Source organism: Rhinolophus sinicus, linkage group LG03 (assembly GCF_036562045.2).
Source record: "Rhinolophus sinicus isolate RSC01 linkage group LG03, ASM3656204v1, whole genome shotgun sequence".
In the NCBI taxonomy this organism is placed as follows: Eukaryota; Metazoa; Chordata; class Mammalia; order Chiroptera; family Rhinolophidae; genus Rhinolophus; species Rhinolophus sinicus.
In genome coordinates this window covers 100,503,439-100,522,730 of record NC_133753.1, presented here as the reverse complement: position 1 = coordinate 100,522,730, position 19,292 = coordinate 100,503,439, and the positions used below count along the sequence as shown (strand labels likewise).

The window sequence follows — 19,292 nt, the reverse complement described above, 5'->3', positions numbered from 1 at the left end:
GTTCTCGGGCTTCAGAAGCTCGAATACCCGGAGACTTGTCTCCTTGACAACAACCAGACGTATCCGTTTTGGTGCTGCGCGACCGGAAGCGGAGTGGCCCGGAGCCTCCTGGGAGCTGTGGTCCGGCCTCCCTGGGGCCCGCCCTGCTTAATGTTTCTGCCTCCTCGAGTTCCGGAACCAAGGCATTGGTGACAGGGTCGCGTGACTTGCCCGTTTGGAAGCCTTGGGGTGGGAACGATTCCGTGCACCGCCACCTGCAGGCCCAGGTCGCGGACGTTGGTAGAGCCGACGAGCCTGGACCGTCTCCTTGGTAACCCGCTTGCCGCGAGGCCTCTGCTAATTGTAGTTGGGCGGGGCCGGGGCCGCATCAGAGGTCCGATCCACAGCCGTTACTGCTCAACCACCGCGGCCAGAGCCAGCCGCAGCCAACTCGCCTTTCGGGTGGTGAGGATTTTCAGGCTTCTTGGGCGAGTTGCCACGGCGTTACCTCGGCTTCCGAGCACCGGGCAGGTGGGCAGCCGCCCGGAAATGCAGGATGTCGGTCCCGACCCGCCCGCTCGGTCTCCCAGCGCTGACCCGGCTTGGTTGGGTCATGGCAAGGGTTCCCTGGGAATATACTTGGCTGGCGTTTTGCGTTGACTTAACACAGTGGATCATGGTGGGGTCCAAGTGAATCAACAGTGGAGCCTTTAGAAAACATCTAACCCAATCCACTTCTGTTATAGAAGGGGGGGACCCAGGCCCAGAGAGTCAATGATTTTGCCCCAAGTTGAGGTTCGGGTCCATGGTTGTCTGCTCACACCTTTCTTTCAAGCACAAAGCACAATGCCTGGTACAGAACAGGTGCTCGCGTATTTCCTTCTAAGGACAAACAGCTGAAATACTTCGTTATAAGATAAAAACATTTTAAGAGTGAAGTGGATCTGTAGACGAAGACTTACCAGCTAAATGCAACGCGTAGACCTTGTTTAGATCATGATTGACCAATTGTGATTTTTTTAATCATAAAAATGTGAACATTAATGATACTAAGGAATTGTTTTAAATTTTTAGTTGTGATAGTGCTATTGGGGTTGTGCTCTAAAAAGAAAAATAGTTTTAGAGACACATACTGCAAACTTTATGGGTGAAATGATGTCTGAGATCTGCTTGGAAAATATGTGGTGTGGTGGAGGAGGGAAGAGCTGATGAAAGGAGATTGGCCAGCTGTCCATGATTATTGGAGGTGGTCGAGATGGGAACAGGGAGATCCCTATACCTCAATAAAGCTGGGGAAATTATTTTTAATAATTTTTTTAAAAATTTACATTATCTCTGGGAAATAGGATTATGAAGGACTTTCTCTTTGAATATTTTTATTAAATATGTAACTTAATTATTTTTTGCAAGGAACACATGTTTTGTAATCAGAAAAGAATAATTTTTGAAGAAATACACTGGGGGGAAAGTCTAATAAGAGCAAGTAGTTACCTTTATTTCCTTCATAGCTCCCAAGTGTTTTAATTGTCTCCAGGACAGGACGTTTTCTGGGGGAAGATGCTGCCTCCACTACCCACTTAAGAATCCCCAGCGTCTGCCAATTGAGGCCCAGTTCAAACGTGGGTTGTGGGAGCTCCATCCTCTCCAAGCCAGTGGTAAGAGGCAGCATCCCCTGAGAAGGAAATCAGGGTCTTTGCCCCTTTTTCCTGGCCCCCCCTGTGTTGGAAAGCGAGATGAACATGACAGCTTAAGATCTATGCTGAGCGCCGATGTGATCATCAAACTAACATGAAACCTCATTGAAGGACAGCAGAGAGCACCCACAGGTGCCCCAGCCACGGCTGAGTCGTTCATTCCCTGGAGAGTTGGTCTGTTTTGAATTGTGGCATGGAAGCTTTTTAGCCAAATCACACTCAGTGATGTAGCTTAGGGAGACCTTTACTGACAATAACATTATCTTCTCTTCATGTAGCCTGTACGCAGCATTTGAAAGGAACCAGGGAAAGGCAGAGGGGTTGGGAATCAAGAGAACAGACCGGATGAGGCATCCACCCCAATTCGAGGGGGGAGCAGGCAAGGTGGAGGGGCTGGGCACACTCCTGTGTCATTCTTCAGAAAGCAGTCATGACATCACTGTTTCTGTTTGCTGTAAATTCTCGGAACTTTGTAACAGGGTTACACATGCTCTTGCAAAGCCAAATAATGCCACTAGGGGGTGCTGCGGTAGAGCGCAGTGCCCACGGATCTTTGGGCGCAAGGAACCAAGAGTTGACTTAACAGATTTGAACCTGTCCCTTGTTCACCTACTTCAGGGGGAACATCAGATCTCTTCTTGATGGAGCATGCTTTGACTGAAAAGCTCCCGCACTGAAATAAGTGACACATTGGACAACTTCTAGAGTCTCCTGTCACTGTTGGCATCTCTGGGACACGGAAGTAGGAGAGGCCAGAGGTAGGGATGATAGTCATCTGGTGCCCACCAGAATGGATGGATGGGTTGCTAAAGCATTTAAATGCTTCTGGACTTGTGGGTAAGCAGCTGCTGCTGCTGCGTCCCCGAGTGCCCCGCCCCGACAGCTCCCTTGGCCACCCCAGCAACTCCCCCCTGACCCTCAGGACCTTTTCAGGGTCCAACATCTAATGTAATGACTGGGTCCTACAAGAGGCCTCTGGGCCCCTGCCTCTGGGTGTCCAGATGAGACCACATCTGTTCTAACCAGTGTTTGGGCCCTCCCAGTTAAGTGTTTGTGGTATCCCCCTTGGCCTCCAGCCTTCATGCCCCTTCACTGCCCATTCTCAGGAAGGACAGCTGAGCAGCGAAACCCAGCGAAATGAGTGCTGGAACCAACTGGATTCACGTCCTGGCTCCACAGTATACTAGTTCTGCCATCTTGGGCAAGTCCTTTAAATTCTCTGAGCCTCTGTCTCCTCATCTGCAGGCATCAAATAAAATAATAGAGGAGAAAGTGAATGAGAAATGTAAACTACAAAGTGCTTACATACAAAAGTTATTTTTAAATTATTGTTTATGACGTGTATGAGTTCCTTGTCCAACACAGGACCGTACATACCCGCAAAGCCCGCTTTCCTCCCTCCGGCTGGGCCCCTTCCTCTTACCCTTTCTGCAGTTACCTCAAATCTCCATCCCCTGCTGCCCTTCAAGGGTTGCCCCAGGACTCCACTCCTTGGAGGTCACTAACCTCTGCTCCTTGGGGCAGCTTCCTCAGCTGTCTGCATCGCACACCCTCTTCCTGTGTGGCCAGGACAGCTCGAGTTATTCTTCATAAACTTCTCAGAATTCCTTTCACCCCAGCACTACTTTGATCCCCTGCCTTTTCCTCATCCACTCCCCAGGTTTGTAAAATAATAATTTGAGGGGTTTTTCTTATTATAAAAGTAATACATGTTCATTATAGAATATTTAGAAATTACAAATACGCCAAAAAAATTAAACTCATAACCTTATTACATATATAGTAGTTTATAACCTTTTTTTGAAAATGTATGATTTAGTATTCTACGGCCTCACTTTTCATTGCTGTATCACATGCCATGGCTTGTGTGATTGATCCCCTATGGTAGGCGTGGTTTTTATTTTGATTGCTTTTTTTTGCACAGCAAACAAGTAAATTTGGATTTTCTACGTATGATTTCAGCTCATGACCTCAGGACTGAGGACAGGGAGTTCAGCTCAGATCAAGAACTTGCTGAAAGAAGACCCCACGGGTGACTCAGGCAAACTCCAGGGAAGCTCTGCAGGCACCTGAGCTGGGAGACACCTCAGAATGTTCCAGTACCTTAGACCGGCATCAGGGAACCTCCCAGAGGGGAGGCCAAGCAGCTTCCCTGCCCATGAGAAGAGTTTCAAGTAGGAGAAACAGAAGCTGTGAAGGTGATGAGAGTGACCAAACCTGCAGACCAGGTGAGTGAGTCCTTTGTTCCAAATCAGAAAAGTTGTCCAGGCAAAGACCCCATGGATGTAACACATGCGGGAGACCCAGCACTCATTCAGCATCAGGTCCCACATGGAACAGAACCCTCCAGTGTGGGCATGTGGAACAGACTTCCAGGTCTTCCCAAACCTGGTGGTCAGGCCCACCCGTGTGACCAGGTCAGGAGGGTGTTACTTTGATGAGAGAAAGGTGAGCACATGAGAGAAAAGGAGAGGGGCAGGGAAGGCGTCATTCAGGAAGCCTCGTCCCAAAACAGACTTTCTCTGCAAGACTTTGTAACCAACCAGGTTAATAACATGATACATTTTTTTCTCTTTCTTAACAAAAGTAATATATGTCTATAACAGAAACATTTTAAATACCTATAAAAAAATGAAAAAAATGTAGTCACCTATTCCAGAACTGTCTTTCTAGCATTTTTTCTCTAAGCGCATATATATATGCCATTATTCAGGTTTCTCCAAAAAGATGGGGAACCTCCTCGGGTCCACAGCTACGTGCAGCCCCCACTTCCTTTCACCTGGTTTTCAGAATGAGAACCAAGAAAACCCCACAGGCCTGTTTGTAAACACAGTAGCAATACCTCTTTCGGCCACAAGAGGGGGGTGTTTGCTCATGCACATCTATCACAAAACCTATGGGGAACCATCAGGTCTGTCCTTGGGTCCAGGAAATGGCAGCTCCCATTGAGGCCACACGTAGTTAGTCCTTGCTTTATTGCTCATTCTGCTCACTGCATCTCTTCGAAACCTTGGTTCATGAGGGAAAAAAGAAAGAACTCATGCTCGCTCACTCACCACATCTGCCTGAATTTGACGAATTCTTGGACAGCTCTCTCCTCACTGTTGCAGCCTTGAGTTTCTGAGTGAAGGGATAAACTACCCACCTGATCAGGTTATCCTCCAAACTTAACACTCTTCATGGTTTCCCTTTGTTCTTGGTGCAATCTGAGCTCTTTCTAAGGTCCCTAGATGACCTGGTCCCTCTTTACCTCCTTCCACTCTGTATTCTGTGTCCCTCACGTACACTGCACTGGCCGTCTGTTGTCTCCTTTCACTCTGTTTGTCACCAACAGACCTTGTAGCACGTTTCTCTCTGGAAGGCACTTCCCAGCACATAGCAAGCTGGTGCTTACTCTTCTAGGTCTTAGTGACATCACTTCTTCCCAGAAGCCACTCTCAGTCCTGCAAGTCTGCATTACATTTGTCTCCTCTGTGCTTTTCTTTTTTTTAAAACATTTTTTTTTTTAATTGGGAAACAGCCATGGTCATTGGTTACATATTGCTTGCATGCTACAATGGCATAGTTGACTCTTTTAAGGAGGGCGCAGCTCCCAGTGGCCCATGTGGGGATTGAACCGGCAACCTTGGTGTTATCAGCATCACGCTCTAACCAACTGAGCTAACAGGTCCCCCCTCCTCTGTGCTTTGGTAGGGCTCTTTCAAAACGCTGGGTTGTCTGCCTCCTAGAATGGAAGTTTCATGAGGGCGGGGGCCACGTCAGTCTTACTCACATTCCCAGCACCAGAGCACAGCACCTGGCCCTCAATCGGGCTCAATAAAGATTGCTTAAATAGATGAAGGAATGAAAAAAAACAACAAATGAAGGAATGAATGAGTGTGCCTTTCTCTGTTCCCTGAAGTAGAGTCTTCAAAAGCCGGTCCACTTCTCTTTTTCCATCCTCTGTCCCTCCTGGTTCACCAGGGATCTCTCACTGTCCCCTAAGTTTCTGGAAACATACCCAAGGAACAGTGGTGCTAAAGACCCAGTTCTCTCCCTTGTGATGCATGGGAGACAGATTTGGAGTGAGACAGACATAGCTGCAAAGAAGTCTCTGCCACTAACCAGCTGTGCACTTATTTACAAAGTGGAGATAAGGAGCGCCAGGCTTGCAGGATCGCTCTGAGGAATCATATTCTGGCTGTACACATGGTCAACGGTCATTGGATCAGAGTTCTTTTTCCCTCCCTCCCCACCACCTGAAACTTTGGGACACGGACACCCCTGCAGTCTCAGAGGTGCTACTGTTTTCTTGATTCCCCTCTGTTTTCCCCAGAGTTGCCCAAGCCACTTGTTGCTGACACCTCCTCCTTCCCTGCCCTTTATCTCCAGCACAGATAATAGTGCCAGGTAGAGAGTAGAGCAGGTGCTAAAAAGACACTTGCAGAATGAATAAATGAGTGAATGAACGAACGCGTCACAGCAGTGTCCCCTAGCATGTTCGCCAGTTGTCAAACATGTAATGGTGGTCAGCCTGTAGATAGCCTCCTGCCCGCTGAACAACACCAGTAATGGGTCGGGCAGATGTGAAGACAGAAGGTGAAGACTTACTGAGGGAAAAAGAGGAAGGAAGAGGACACTGAAGAACCACTGTCTCCCGGTGGGAAAGGAGAGCTACGAAGCCTGGATTCTTCTGCACATTCGGCACCCCTACAAGTGGACCCCAAGGCTTTCATGTGCATGACTGTTGTCTGAACGAACTCTCTCCCACATGGTGCCAACATTCCCTACAGCCAAAGTCCGTCCGTCTGTGACTGGTCTGAAAGTACAAGTCCCAACAAAATCATTTTCTACATTCACCCTTTCCTTGTGATTTTCTTGTGTGAACATTTTACATCACGTGTGCTCTGAGGCCCCTCTGACCGTCTTCCTTGGGCCCTGTGGTCTCCTGTGTTTCAGGAGGACCCCCAAGAGCACCCTCATTCATGATGAGCAGCGGCCCCCTCTCCAGTCAGAATTTTCCAGTGAAGAATAAGGGCTGATTTCTTCTCAAATGATCACCACCCCCAGTTCATTACATGGGAAAGATTTAGCTCCAGAATGGCTTCTCCACTGCTGGGCGAGCTTTGTGCTTTCTCAGAGCATCATTCCACTCATTGACGATGGAAATCTTCTCCTGCGTGAGACACTGAAGGTTAAGCTCTGACGTGGGCTCTGCTTCATCTGTGCTGTAGCTGTGCCCTGTGATTTTCTCATCTCTGACAGCTGCTTGCCTTCCTCTGAGGATTTTCCTACGTTGCTGCTATTCATAGGGTGTCTCTCTAGTATGAATTAGGAGATGAATAGAAATTTTCCCCTATTCATGATATTCAAAGATGTCCTCTGCTCTATGAATTCTTTCATATTCTGCCAGAATTCTGTCCAAATGTTTGGCCACGTGTCTCATGCCAGGGGAGCGAGGTTTGTGCTTAGAGCCTGGTTTCCTAAAGTGATGTCTTTATCAGCATGAAGTCCCCAGATCCTGGCCTCTGAGGAGAGGCAGTCCTCCCACGGTGACCCCGTGGCTCTCCTGGGGCAGGAAGGCTGTGTGTCGCCAGCACATCCTCAGCCCTGGCTTCACTCAGGGATGACACCATAGGAAATGAGAGTGTCACAAGCCCCCATTTCTGAGAAACCACTGCAAGAAGAGAGCAGACTCTGGCTTTTTCCTCTTATGATTATAGCAGAAGCAGAGAAAGCACTAGCTGAACCCTTTGCTTCACAAGGGAATGAAGAGGGACCTATGTTCTGAGCACCCATGGTCATTGCTCATGTGGCACTTCCCCTGGACTGCAGCCCCCACCAAATTCGGTCCATCCTCCAAACCTGACCCAAAAGCCGCTTCTTCCCTGAAGCCTTCCTAGGATTCTGTGAGCCTATCGTTGGGCTTCCACTCGCACGTCTATGAGAGGTCACTGCCATAAAACCCATTTAGCATTCACGTAATGCTTTTAGTCCTTCCTGGCCTTTTTATGCATTTTTTTCTTTTCAAACAGACTTAAAGCTCTTTGAGAAAGAACCACATCTTGTCTTTTGTATTCTCCACAGCACCACCGAACACCAAGACACTCGGGATGCTTTGTTGACTTGTCACTGTATGTGGCTGTGGACACTGCAATTGAAGCTGGTAAACGGGAGTGTCACAGTTCCGGGCAGTCGTGGATGCAGGTGCGTTTACCTGTGACTGGAGATGGAGCTGCCTTCTCTGGGATGGTTGTCGGTCATTCTCTTCCAGGTCACAGAGGAGGAAGGTGATCTCATCCCAATTGCCACGTTTTCCACCCAACATCCAGCCCCTTGCGAGGCAGACCAGCCCCATGAGCCCCAATAACCATAAGGTGGCAGAAGCTTTGTCCCCTTTGCCTCAGCTCTACCTGAGAGCTGTTGCTAGCCACCAGGCATGGCGTTCATTCTGGGAATGACCTTGGAAGGGGGGGACAGGGATCAAGCAAGAAATCAGTGTTGTTGCAGAGCTGTCCATCAGAGTGCCCTGGGTAGGTATGGCTAGTTCAGCGACCACCTTCAGAATGAACTTGAGCTCTTTGACGGCAATGTCTGAAGCATCTCCACATTCACAGTGCCTAGCTTAGTCCCTGGCACATAGTAGGTACTCATCTGGCACGGAGTAGGTGGATGCTGCTATAGTTACCAGCAGCCGAGGAGTTCATGGAGGTGAACTACACATCTATGAGAAAGAATCACGTTGCATCTTTTGTATTCAACCCAAGCTTAGAGGAGGACACATGCTAATGACTGTACTGAATGTCCCCAACGAGAGTACGGCATCCCTTTGGTGCATGGTGACCTTCTGGGTCCCAAGCACAAAACCCAGAAACTGCCTCTTGCCTTTTGTTAGTTGCAAAATGTCTCCCCTGCCAAAAAGTGGGGGACACGTTGGAGCTGTCTTCTACGTTTCTAGGGCAGCTAGTAAGTTAGAATGTTCTTGGTGGAATAGGAAGGGCTAATCCCTAGTGCTGACACTCCCCATAAGAACTGCATTTCTTAGGAACCCAAGGCTACTGCCAAGCAGCTGAACCTCGAGCCCGGTGAAAATGTGAGCCTGTCATCGAGCATTAGGCAGAGAAAGAAAGGGAGGGCCCTGGCCAGCTGCCTCTTCGTCTGCTTAGCAGAGGCTTACGAGCTCATGTGTTATCTCTGGACAGGAGGACAGCTGGTCACGGGGGTTTTGTGCTCCAGGCTTGGGAGTTTATAGCTGAGCTGTCATTTATAAGGAAGTATCCAAAGTACCCTCTCAAATTACTCCTCTAATGACTATCAATGACTATCCCAAGGCCACGTTGAGTAAGAAATTACAGAGACAGGTAGAGGAGATTGAATGGTAATCAAATGAAGGCTGGAGGGAGGAAGGGATTAGTGGCACAGGTGCCCCTAAACTCAGCACTGCTGGGGAGCTGGCCGGAGCTATTCTAAAGCCTTCTGGGAAATTGCTCAAGAAACTGGGTCTAGAAGGAAAGCTGTAAAGTGCTCTGTGGTACGTAAAGACACCCCCACTCTCCGCTCCCCACCGTGGACGGCACCAGGGAAGTTCCCTGTCAGACAACCAGGACTGCCTCTGGTGATGTTCATTGGCGGGGCTCTGACCCCGCTCACCGAGAGTCTGTAAGATGCTGACAATAGCAGGAACTAGCGTGCACTCAGTGCCAGCTGTGCCAAGGGCTTCACATGCAGTAGCTCATTTAATCCTCCAACAACCCTACGAAATAGGATGTTTCTATCCTCGTGTTACAAATGAAGAAAATAAGACTTAGAGAGGTTAAATAACTTGCCCAAGGTCATGCAGCTAATAAGTAGAGGAGCAAGGATTCAAATCCAGGTCTGCCTATTACCCATGCTTTTGAAAGTTCTAGTTTTCCCATTGCGGGATTTCTAATTCCATTTTCTGGAATTTTTCTGGAATAACCAGTCCACTTTCTGTCACTGTTGTGTGGCCATATTGAAATAGTCCTGCTTCCACAATCCCTTCTTTGGCCTGTCAGTGCCACAAAACAGTTTCTAAGGGGTCAAGTTCAGTAGGTACTGACCGCTTCCGATACCTATTAAAGCCACATTCCTGAGAGACATCCAGCTTTGTCCAAGCAGTCACTGGGATTTCTGCTATGGAAATTCAGGGAGATTCTTGAGTCATGGCAGAGTCAAGAATCTGATTATGCTCTCAGTCCTGTAAGATACTCAGGCAGAACAAAGCAGGAACAATTTTTTTCTGCTCCACCATGTCGGGCTCAACTGGAGGGGCCCAGATGGCTGGATTAGGTTGGGATGGTTGGACTGTGGCCATAGGTCCGGGGCCTTGGTTCTGTCTGCCAGCTGGACTCCCCCCCTTTTCTCCATGTGGCATCTGCTGAAACGGGGCTGCAATGTCCAAAATGGCTCTTTCACTCACGTAGACACAATGCTTGGTCGTCTTCCACGTAGCCTAATCTTACATTGTTGCTCCACTCCACTGTACCTGTTCAACCCCACAACCCCTCTGTAGGGAGCTGCCTCCCTCAGCCCTCACTGCCAAGTGGCTGTGTTGTATCATGTGACCCTCCCCGTGCACACATACAAGTCACTGGTCCAGGATCCGTTTTAGACTGGCCGGTGACTTGAAGTCACCTGGCGCAAAACAAGGAAAGCCAGTAAGACCAGTCAGAGTCCCCTTTTGTGACGAGATGTTATGTGAGCAAGTAGAGCCTGGATGGACCAATGTGTTAGCCAGAATTAAAGAAGAAACCTGGAGATTTGAAAAAAGAAAAAAAAAAAAAGCTATGACAATGCAGTTATAATGGAGGGAATAGCGAGCCTAGTTTTGGCAAGAGAATAAAAGAGGGAATGACCTCCTTTAGAGCCCCATAGCTGGGACTCCGTGAAAGGCAGGGGGGAGCCAGCCCCAGAGGCACTCTCGTGCCCCTGGGCTCACCAGGCACTGATTCGCCGCATGTGTGTCATTGCAGCAGGCTGGTTACTTATTTACTTTGCTGTCAGTTGGCTTAGAAATGGGCATGTGACTTAATTCTGCCTAAACATATCAGGAAATGGCTGGGGACCTTCTGGGAAGAATTTTGCTTTTTGATTCAAGAAACAGTGAAGAGGCCTGTCCTATCTTACTACTCTGAGCATAGGTGTTTGTGGACATGATACTTAGAGCTGTAGCAGCCGTCTTGAGACCATGAGGTAACAAGACCAAGGGAAAAAGCCAACGTACTGAGGTTAGCCTAGCAGACAGACAAAAGGAACCTGGGTCTTTGATGATATAGTTGAGCCACTATACTTATCCTAGAACCACCTACTTCCAGTTTTACTGATATGTTAGTCAAATGTCTTTACTTTCTAAGCAGATTTCTGTTATTTGAAGGCTTAGGCGTTTTTAATCAGTATAGCAATCCTCTGAACCTGTATTCAACTCCTTAGAACCCCATGGCTCTTGACACAGCTCCAAATGGAAAATCAACCCAAGCTTAGACATTGGAAATCTTATTGATGTGGTAGGAAATAAAAGTCAAGATTTCTCACAGCCTACAGAGCAATTTCAGCACTTGGTCCCAATTCCCGGGGCCTACAGAACACAGACGAAGAAAAATAAATAGATTCAGGGAAGTTCTAGATGCATGAGTCTTCTAAAATGGGGCTCAACATTGAATTTTAGAAAGACTGAGTTCAGTGGGAGCAGGGTGTGTTTGTGGTGGGGGGATGTTAGTTAATAATGCCTGAGATGCAGAGCACAGGCCAGAAAGCCAGGGGAGGTACACAGAAGCAGCAGCAAGCGGACACGGGCAAACGGTGGGTGGGTTGGATGACTTCTGGAGAAGGAAGCTAGTATCCACAGCAGGATTTTATGATCTCCAAGTCGTTTATGGCAGCTGGAACTCAATTGTTGGAAAACTAGGCCTTTCAGTTACTCTCCAGCCAGCCTTAACGACATTTTTAGAGCCTCCTAGGAATAAGGCACCCTGAATTGTAGCCACTCCCTGTGTACGGGCACTCCCCATATTCTCCATTTCTCCTTCTTTTCTCTGCGTTTACCTCCTGTCTTCTCTAAGCAAAGCCGGGAGCCAGAAACACACAAGACCTGAATCTCTTCTACCTCAATGGGAGAGCGAATATAGTGGGAGACAAGGGTGTCTTCTGGAAGACTTAGAATCCTAGTCTGGGATAAGGAGTTAGGTTGGGAGGAGAGAAGGCAGTCAGTTGATAAGGACTAGATTAAGCTTTCTTCATACCCAATTTTTGCCAAGCAATGTGTTTTTATGTTTCTTCAACCCAAAATTGCCTGGTCCTTCCCTTACGAAATGAGAAGTTGAGCTCCAACTCTAGCCCTTTCTCTTCGACCTTCTAGTTTTAAATCTAAAACATACAGTGGCAGCGTCTTCATGTGTCCTACAAATACAAGTGCTTCCATTACATTCCGAACTTGAGAAATGTCTCCCACCCATTTCCCATCTCAAAGTGATCTTCAGCAGTATACAGATGTGGCCCGTAGACGTTCATCAAATTAAAGGGGCCCAAACACATTGATAATAGAATTTGCAACCACCAGATTCTGCCCTCTTGGTGTTCCCTTATTTATGCACCCTACATATCTTATGGAGTCCTGCCCCCAAAGGCCAAAACCAGCCAAACAACCCTGATGTTTGCCTAGTGTATTACTTCATTCATTCAGCAGAAATGTAACAGAAATGGAAGTTATGCTTATAAAAGCAATGGTAATATTAGGAAGATAAGTCATTTAAAAAAATCCTGTGAGGTAATCAGAGAAAGGAATAAAAGCTTTGGTTTGGGTAGAGGAAGCAAAAAGTTTAAACCCCTACGTAATGTGATTAATGCTTTCATGTGACACTTTATAAGCCCCAAATTGCCTCCCAAGTTTCCCCATATATCACTAAGGATTCTCTGAAACCCAATAAGAAAAAGAACTGAAGGCCTTTCCTCATTCTCCGTAATCAAGGTTTTTCTCCAGTATGAATTAGCCTGATTACTGACTAAACTCTCCCACAATCTTTACAACATGAGAGTGTCTTTCCTATGAATTCGTCAGTGATGAGAAAGGGCTGCACTATCCCCACATGATTTTCCACGTTGCTTATGCGCACAGATTTCTCCCTGGGATGAATGATCTGATGGTCAGTATGCTCCCCGCCTCCCCCGGTACTTTTCCATATACATCACCTATGATCAGGTTAAGTCCCGAGGGAATTAGCTGACATTGTCTAAGGATGAAACTCTGATGGAAGGTTCTTCCGCATCGATTATGCTCCCAGGGCTCCGTTGTGCCATGAAATCCAGGATGTCTAGCTCTGAGCACTGTCTAAAAGCATTTTTCCATCCATTACATGCATATGGTTTTTCTCCAGTGTGAATTCTCTGACGTTGAATGAGCTTTATTCTTGTGAAAGCGTTCACATTTACTGTGCTTGTAGAGTGTCTACTGCATGTGAGTCAGTGGGTGCTGTGTGGTGCTGGGATGCTGGTGGATGCCTCTCCCAAACGGATTCTCTCCGAGGTGGATGGTAGGACGTTCAGTAGGATGGGAGCCCCAACGGAAGTTGCCTGTATCGAAACAAAGATGTTCTCTCCAATATGAATATTGTAATACGGAATAAATTTGAGTTCTGTTCTAAGATTTGGTCACACGTATCTTGTTTTGGGGCTTTCTCACTTCTAAAAAATGTAGGTAAAATTGCAAAGTTTTCCCACGTTTATCACATTCATGGGTGGGGTCCCTAATGATTCTCTAGGATGTCTCCATCTTCACAGAACTCTCCACACTCAGGGACCTGGTACGCATTCCACAGGGACCTTCTCATTCCATCCACTTATGAGTCTACTGCTGCTGAAAGATCCTGCTTGGGGTTAGCTTGTTCTTGGTCCTGGTCTCACAGTACAAAAATGTAAATGAAATACAGAAAATGTAAACATTAACCATTCTCTATTAAAGGACAAGAAAATTTCTTGGGCTGAGAATGAAAGATTTGGGGGAAAGATTTAAGAATAAGAGGACCTTTTGGCAGGTATATAAAATGAAGGGTGTGACAGACTGCTGGTTACATACATCCTTTTTCTCTTAAGGAACCCGATTTTTGCCACAATGAGAATGTACCCATTAGAAATACCCTCCGTAGCGACTAGGGAGGGAGCATGTGAGGAGTTGCGAGGAGGCCGTTCCCACTCCGTTTCTTGATAGGGTTGCTGGCCAGATAGGTGTGTTCACTCTGTGAAAATCCCTACGTGGTGGACTTACGATTTATGCACTTTATATGGTGAAATGTTAAAAGTAAATCACTTCTCCATCCTGCCATGCAGCCACGGGACAGTTCTGGCAAATGAGATAAAAGCAGAATTGGGCTTCCAAGAAAATTTGTTAAAGAGTATGGACTCTGGAACAGGAGCCTTTTGCCTTTTTCCTGCCTGTACCCCTTCTTCCTGCGGATCCTGGATGCAATGCCTGAAGGTGCAGCCATCCTGGGAGCATGTGGAGGAGGGTACGTGCAAAAGATGGCACAGTAAGCCTGAGGAAGGTGGGTACCCAGACTCTGGTGGCCTTGAACTTCTCACCTCTGGAATTGTCACTTTTTTCAGTCCAGTGGGTGAGAAATGATTTACATTTTATTGTGAGGTTAGGCATCTCTCCCTATGTTTATTGCTTCATTGCTTCATTGCTTTATTTGATTTTTTTTGTTTGTCTTTCCCCTTCTCCCTTCGCAAAACTTCTGTGTTCATTGAAGATGTTAGTCCTTTGTGGGTCAAATGTGTTGCAGATAGCCTTCCAAATTGTCATTTCTCTTTTGAGTTTGTGTGTGTGTTTTTATTTTTTATTTTTTTGGTAGATAAGTGTTAACCTCTCTGGTTTATTTATTTTGGTGAATAAGTTTTTTTAAATAAACAGAGGTTACTATGAGTTTTATTTTATGGCTTCTGAATTTTGTATAATACATTTTCCCACTCCAGAATTGTTAAAATGTTGATCCTTTTAACAGCACTTGTATAGTTTCGTTGTTTTCATGTTAAAATCTTGGATCCACGTGGAATTTAAGATGATGTAAGAGATGAAGCAGAGATCCAGCCGCCCGCTCCCATCACCGCTCACCGCTCTCTAGCGAGTAAATCTCTTTTTCCAGCTCTTTTGAAATGCTACCTTTATCATGTGTTAAATTCCCACTTGAATTTGGGTCTTCTTCTTGAATCTCTCTTTCATTTTTCTGTACCTTCTCCAATAAACACGTAATTTAATTACTTTTCTTTATAAGTTGTTTTAATATCTGATAAGGTTACTCCCTGCATGACTCTTCTTTTTCAAAAGGCTCATAGTGGATAATTTGGAGTTGGTAACAGTCACTCAGAGATTGACCAATGTCCTCGAGAGGTGTTAGTTTAATGTCACCAGTTGTATATACGAGTCTGACCAAGACATTCAATACAGTGAGAAAGGATGAAAGGAGACCAGTGTAACATCATCACAAAGCATTACATTTACCACGATGTCAGGTATTGCACAAAGCTTCCTTAGTCTAGATGGCATTTTAACAATATGTTTTAAGTAGTCATCCTTTCTACAATGTATTCCTGGAACCATTTTATAAAACAAACAAAAAAAGACATTGTCTCTTATTACTCATATCTAGAAACTCAGCATGAATCAAGTTATAGTTCTACTAAATATGTCATAATGGCAAAAACATAAAACTTCTGCTGATCTTTAGTAATATAAAAGGATAACATTGTGCTTCATGTCCTATCACATAGACATATGTGTACTTGAGATGATTATTTTACAGGCCTCAATGTACTGTGAAGACTACGCAGAGCACAAACCATTCTGCCGTTCTATCTGCTCTGAAAACAGCTCTGTCTATGATGAGAAGACAAATATAACATTAACAATTGTACTTCCATTTTTGGAATTTAGGAGAGTTGTAAGGAAATTATGTGTAAAATCCAAGTCTCTTTTTAAAATAAGCTTTATAAAAAAACCTGAAAGGACTTATTTCTTCTGATAAATTTCCTTGAAGCAAACAGAAGCATTCAGAATAACTGCATTGATCTTAGAGCTGCATATGATTTTAGGTTTTTCCTTAAAATGGCCATTATGGTATTTCAAGGCCTTATTAGGACATTAGTTTTGAGTGCATGAAAGTAATAAGAGAATTATTCTCTCAAATTGTGCCTTTTAATTCATCTTTTCTTTGCTGTATAAATGTTTCATATTGGTATAATGAGCATTAAAATGAAATGTTTGGAAAAATATGGACCCAATAAAAATGAATGCCTCGAAGAAGTCAAAATTTGTAAGAGGAAAACTTGTTTTCTGATATAAGTATAAAAAAAGATTATATTGACTGTGTATAGTGACTTCCAAAGACTAAGTAAGAAGGTGGGGGTGGGGTGTGGTGAGGGAGAGGAACTTGACAGTGGAGAAGCCTGAAAAACACTACCTCAGCCAGGTGATAAAGGTCAACATCAACAGTGATTAGATATATTGATGGTATGTAAACTTGATATGACATGATGACAAAGGCAATTTACCTCTGTGGTCTTTGTCCCCAAAACCCATAATTCCAGTCTAACCATAAGAAAAAATCAGACATATCCCAATTGAGGGACATTCTACAAAATATCTGACTCCTCAAAATTGTGAAGGTCATCAAAAACAAGAAAAGTCTGAGAAACTGTCACATCCAAGAGGAGCCTGAGAAGACATGACAACAAAATGTAATGTATTCTGGATGGGATCTGAGAACTGAAAAGGACATTAGGTAAAATCTAAGGCAATCTAGGTAAAGTATGAACTTTATCTAAGAATAATATTGGTTCATTAATTACGACATATCTATCATAAAATGTTAACAGAGGAAACTAGGTATACAGTATATGGGAATTTTCTGTACTATTTTTGCAACTTTTCAGTAAATCTAAAACTAGGCCAAAATAAAAAATTTTATTTAAAAATAAGGTAAGAAGAGGTCGATGATGTTTGCAGAGAAGATGACATAGACACAGTTACCTCTATTCCTCCCACTAAGTACAGCTAAAACCCTGGACATAAAGGAAAGGGGAACCTTCTAGGGACATTGGGACTGATGGATATGACACAGTAGTGAGTTCCCTGAATTTTCTTTTTGTTTTTTATATATCCTGGACTCTCACAGAGGAAGCCTGCAACCCAGAAAGACCAATATCTGCAGACCCAAAAAAAGCCCAATCAAAACCTGCTCTCTATAACCAAAGGACCAGGCAAGGGGCAGGCAGCCTATTAGGACAAGCTTTTGACAATGTCTGCCCTATTCTAGACAACTACCATAGGAAAACAACCACATCTCACGTCCCTTCCCCACCCCACAGTCAGTGGAAATAGAGTGTGAGACTAGACTTTGACTGGTACCTAGTAGTAATGTGGCACTCCTCTCCCTCCCCACAGTGTCATCAGAGACCAAGAGGGCACCATGACTTACATCCCTGCCCTGTGATAATGGGGCAGCATCCACTTTGCCCCACCAATGTGGTGTGAGCAGAGACCTGCTATAATAGATTTAAATGAGATTCAGAGTCTCATAATACCACAAATGTCCAAGATACAGTAGAAAATCATAATATTAAGAATCAGAAAAATCAAAATTGGAATGAGAAAAGACAATCAACAGCCAGCAGTACTGAAATGACATATATGTTGGAATTATCTGAAATGATTTTAAAGCAGCCATCATAAACATGTTTAAGTAAGCAATTATGAACATTTTTGGAACAAATAAAAAAATAGTCTTAGAAAAGAAGTAGAAGACATAAGGAGCAATCAAATGGAAATTTTGGAGCTGAAAAATGCAATACCCAAACTTTAAAACTCACTGAATGGGTTCAATGACAGGATGGAAGTGGCAAAGAAACAGTAAATGAAGATTGATCAATAAAAAGTACAACAGAGAGAAAATTGACTGAAAAAAAATAAAAAACAAACAGAATCTCAGGGCCCTGTGGGACAATAACAAAAGCTCTAACATTCATGTCGTTGGAGTCCCAGAAGGAGAAGAGACAGAGTGGGTCTGAAAAACTATTGGATGAAATAATGGTTGAAATTTTCCCAAAGTTGGCAAAAGGCAGAAACCTACAGATTCAATAAAGGCAAAGAAATCCACACTAAGACATATAATCAAGCTTCTGAAAACTAAAGACAAAAAGTCTTGAAAACAGCTATGGTGTCTCTTGAAAGAAACAATTCATTACCCATAGGTATCAAAATTTGTGGGACACAGCTAAAGCAGTCTAAGAGGGAAATTCATAGCACTAAATGTGTACAGAAAGATCTCAAATCAATTATTTAAGCTACCACAAGAAACTAGAAAAAGAAAAGCAAAATAATTCCAAAGTTCACGAGTCCAGAGTACTGGACTGCAGGTCTCTCTTTGTGACTGCAGCGAAAGAACAGAGTATGCTGCTGGAGCCATGGCAGGACAGGCATTTAGAAAGTTTCTCCCCCTCTTTGACCGAGTATTAGTTGAAAGGAGTGCTGTGGAAAATGTTACCAAAGGAGGCATTGTGCTTCTAGAAAAATCTCAAGGAAAACTATTGCAAGCCACAATAGTAGCTGTTGGATCGGCCTCTAAAGGAAAGGGTGGAGAAATTCAACCAGTTAGTGTGAAAGTTGGAGATAAATTTCCTCTTCTAGAATATGGAGACACCAAAATCATTCTAGATGACAAAGATTATTTCTTATTTAAAGATGGTGACATTCTTGGGAATTATGTAGACTGAAATAAGTCACTATTGACATGGCATCACATGAAGCTGCCATTCCACTGAAGTTGTGCAATCGCATCATGTAAATAGTTTCCATGTCTCTCTTTTGTAATAAACTAATGATATCCAAAGTAATGACACCCAGTATCTCTCAAAATTTAGTTTCTCTGCAGTGACATAAACATTTCCAAATAAAAATACAGAGGGTGCCAAAAGCATGTATACACATTTTAAGAAAGGGAAAACTGTATTAAAATTGTAATACTCAATATACACTGATAACAAAAGATAACAAGTCATGTGTATACATTTTTTGGCACCCCTGGTATATAAATAAATTTTTAAAAAGAAAAGCAAAATAAGCCACAAAAGGAAGGAAATAATAAAAATAAGAGCCAATGAAGTGAAAATCAATGAAGTGAAAAACATAAAAACAACAGAATAGCAATTAAACAAAAAGCTGGTTCTTTGAAAGATCAGTAAAACTGATCAACCTCTAGCAAGATTGATAAAGAAAAAGAGGAAGACACAAATTACCAGTATCAAGAAGAAAACATTGGACAGTCGTGAACTGGTGGATCTAGAAGGAAGCAGGTCTGTCAGGAAGTCTCGCTCTGTGGTGGTGAGAATGATGTTCCACACCCAATGCATGGCGCCATGATGATAATGCCTGCGAGGTAGTAGTGGAATGCTTGTGTTAGGTCTCACTTGTCCCTCTTCTAACAATTTCAGAGAAATCAGCCCCATTTCTCCCAGATCCAAAGCCTCCAGTAAAACAATCTCCCCCAATCCTATCGTCCAAAAAACCCATCATCTCCACTAGAGCCACCCCACCACTTAAGTCTGCCCCTCACCTTGGATAAAAGAGAAGATGCA

General features: G+C 44.4%; 1 long non-coding RNA gene and 1 pseudogene across 6 annotated transcripts; both read left to right on the top strand.

Annotated features, from left to right (window-relative positions):
* Nucleotides 1–76: 76 nt before the first annotated feature.
* LOC109458807 (uncharacterized) lies at nucleotides 77–13,309 on the top strand. 6 transcript variants are annotated; one of them, XR_012494901.1, is made up of 5 exons: nucleotides 77–444; nucleotides 1,514–1,634; nucleotides 2,292–2,431; nucleotides 3,636–3,901; nucleotides 7,740–13,309. It is a non-coding gene; the product is annotated as an uncharacterized LOC109458807 (long non-coding RNA). The 6 variants fall into 6 exon arrangements; XR_002139289.2 differs by having other exon boundaries at nucleotides 1,488–1,634; XR_002139287.2 differs by having other exon boundaries at nucleotides 77–510.
* A 4,813-nt stretch (nucleotides 13,310–18,122) lies between these two features.
* On the top strand, nucleotides 18,123–18,431 carry LOC109458787 (10 kDa heat shock protein, mitochondrial; annotated as a pseudogene).
* Nucleotides 18,432–19,292: the final 861 nt, after the last annotated feature.